At 35.6% G+C, this 3,283-nt stretch overlaps 1 long non-coding RNA gene across 1 annotated transcript; it reads right to left on the reverse strand.

Annotated features, from left to right (window-relative positions):
* Nucleotides 1-1,923: 1,923 nt before the first annotated feature.
* LOC117393653 (uncharacterized) lies at nucleotides 1,924-3,046 on the reverse strand. The gene is made up of 3 exons (XR_004543309.2): nucleotides 2,844-3,046; nucleotides 2,092-2,182; nucleotides 1,924-2,011 (listed from the first exon to the last, which is right to left on the reverse strand). It is a non-coding gene; the product is annotated as an uncharacterized LOC117393653 (long non-coding RNA).
* Nucleotides 3,047-3,283: the final 237 nt, after the last annotated feature.

Genomic DNA, 3,283 nt, shown 5'->3' on the forward strand with positions numbered 1-3,283 from the left:
ACTATGGCAAATAATAGTTTCAATTTAAGTGCAATATGTAAAATGTTGCAATAACAGTTCTAACAAGAATATTTAAATAGTTGTATATGTAACATTGTGCCAATAACTACGCACATGAACCTTTTTGTTGATTTAGGATGAAATCACACAATATCCATCACCCAAATATTGCTCTCCAGTATTTGTTCATTTCATGCCGAAATCTGGGTAACTCTCATAAGTAACTGGCAACTCCAAGTACAACCACAAGTGTGAGCAACAGGTCTTCTCTGAAGGCCATTAATCATTGTGAATGAGACAGTGATGTCTTTTCCTGTAAATACATCAGACCCTGTGCAAAACCTAAGAAACCTGGAAAGATGAGGCATGTCACACTCTCGAAGATATGTGTTGACATACTTAACCATCTGTTTTTCAGAGCATTTTGATTTGTTGGATAAGTGAGCGATTGCATATTTTGCGTGATGTTGGCTGCAGTGCATCATAAGCTGCTGCTATACCCTTCAGCTCTGACTTCATCTCCACAAGCACAGTACTCCACTGCTCAATGACAAATGCAGGCTCCTGAATAAGTTTCTTGTGAGGCAAGCTCTCTTATGATTTGCTCAATGTTGTTTGATGTTGGATGTCTGCGACAATTATGGAGATCTAGAACTTCTAATAACTCATTTTCATCAATACTTTCAAATCTGAAAAGCAAGTTTGAAACATGACTCGCTCCGAGTGTGATACATACTTGAGAAAACTATCTAAAAGATCACTCTCCACATCTCCAAGAATAGCTTGCTCAAGAATAACAGGAGCAAGTTTTATTGGAAGTTGTTTTCTTGTTTCCAGCCAAAAGGCAATGATTCGACCTACACTTTCCCATTCCTCCTTTCCAAAGTCGTGTCGCAAGTATGGCACTTTGAAGTCACTTCCCATGGTGCACTGTTCATAAAGTCTTGCCAGAACTCTGACAGCACATCCCTTACTACACCTCCATCATCTAAAGCCTTTTCAAGATTTCCATCAGGAAGAATTACTTTAAAGCGGACATTTTTCTTGTTCATCATCTCATCGTTACTGAACACTTGAATGAGCTCTTGAAGAATCTGGCCTCGATGAACCACAATGATGGTTTTTGTTATTTTCAGGCATATTCAAAAAATAGGCAACTCTTCCTCAATTAGTGGCAAGGTATCCTCAAGATTGGGGGCTTCCATTCTAAGTGGTCCACAGAACGTACAGTCACAATACCGCTTTCATCCAAATCATTCAAATTAAGTGTGCTTTCTTGTCCTTCTAAATGAATGTCTAAACTCGAATTGCTTTCTAAAGGTTCAGTGTTGTAAAAAGTTGCAATATGAATAACATCCAAATTGTTTAGGCTCAAAACTGTAGAACTGCTTGATGCCTCATGTGGTACAACAGAGTGGCTGACCATATTGTCAGATTCAGCATTGCTCTCCTCAGGGTTTCCTTCTGTTACAATTTGTCTCTTTTTCGTTTTTAAGTAAAATCGCAAAACTGGCAACTTTGTCATCTCATACATTTCCTCAACTGTTATATGTTCAGGTAAAGGGGTTTCCTGAAAGTCAGTTAAATCCACTTCAAAATCACAGCTTTTGCCATGCACATTTTCTCCTCCAGGAAAAAACAACTCCAATGCTTTTTCAATTAGGTTAATGTTTGTACTCTTTTTAGGCACACTTTCCTTCCTTGTACCTCCACCATTTTTAGTGCGCATATGCACATATGTATTGTCTTTTTTTCTAAAATTTAACCACCCAAGCTCAACTTTTCTGTCACTCTTTCTTCTGATACTAGTTTTCCCATGTTCTTTTTGCACTCCTACTTTACCGTTTTGATTCTTGCTAAACTTTAATTTAAGTCTTTCAAAGAGTTTTGACTTTCGACTTGGTTCTTCTTGTCGTCTACAGTGTCCAAATACAGCTATTCGATCACCGTATGATGGTAGATAGTCCTTCAGTTCCTCATCACTCATCAGCTTTATTACAGTGGGATCAATCTATAAACAAAAAAAAACCCAAATGTGTCATTATTATTACTGGTCTGTATGGAGTCATAATACTAAAAGCAGTTTACTACCTTGTCTTGTTCCATTCGTTGTATAGCCTCTTCATCCACATGCCTGGATCTCAAATATTCTGCCAGCTCATCCATCTTCACATTTTTTCTGCTGTAATGAGGATAATAACATGTTCAATTAAAATGGTATCTATATAGTGTAAATGACTTTAAGATGTTTTGCAATTATTGAAAATATTAATATAATTGGCAACATTTTTATATAAAAAACAAATGCTTATTGTAAAACAAGGCATAAATAGGACAATAAGGAATTTATTGATATACATGATTGTTAGTTTGCACTATATGTAATGATTGTTAAATTACAACAATAAATATAACAATTCAAGGTAATTGTGAATTCATGTAAAGGTCATAATTAATACAATAACTTGAAGGTAATTCTAAATTTAAAATAAAATCTAATAAATGTTATAAGAATAAAGGTAAAGGTAATGTGACAACTTTAAGATCTAATTGTGTACTGTAAGGTAGGTTCACTTAGGGAAAAGTTTCAACAAAATTTGTAAACCATCAGTTTGAGAATCCCGTCTATTGCGAAAAGGTGTATTTACGAAAAAGACCATTTTGATTTAGCCCAGTAATGCGTTGCTGGGGTATCGTAGGTTTGCTGTAGTATAACATAGCTATGGTAACGTGGAATAATAGCGGTTCACTTTCAATACAGAATTGCATAAATACCAGCAAGACAACCAAACAAAAACGTTATTAACCGCAAAAAGATAAACTACTGAGTTCACATGACTTACCTGGGAAAATCGATGAAAACACTGTAAAACGTAACTGATATCTATAGCAAACAAATCGTGTGCGCCTTTCCCCGGAAACATATCATCTGTAAGGTTCCTACCCATATAAATATAGAACAATGACCCCATGTGGACGAGCTACAGCGTTACGAGTCACTAACGCACATATATACAAACACCGATGTGGATGTGAACAAAACAGTCAACAGTAAACAGTAAAGCGTGTTTCATTTATCTAACTTCAATTCAAAGCTAGTAAACCTATAGAGCTCTCAAATTAATCTACACTTCGTACTACATAGTACATTCCATTTTGGGAAAATTACCCTATATTTTATAAAGTACTTCATGAAACATAACTACTATAAATTGTCTTAAAAACTTTCTACTTGCCTTTACAATCCAGTTACGTTGTATGTGGATCTGGTTCAGAGAAGTTA

Source organism: Periophthalmus magnuspinnatus, unplaced genomic scaffold, assembly GCF_009829125.3.
Source record: "Periophthalmus magnuspinnatus isolate fPerMag1 unplaced genomic scaffold, fPerMag1.2.pri scaffold_73_arrow_ctg1, whole genome shotgun sequence".
Taxonomy (NCBI): domain Eukaryota; kingdom Metazoa; phylum Chordata; class Actinopteri; order Gobiiformes; family Gobiidae; genus Periophthalmus; species Periophthalmus magnuspinnatus.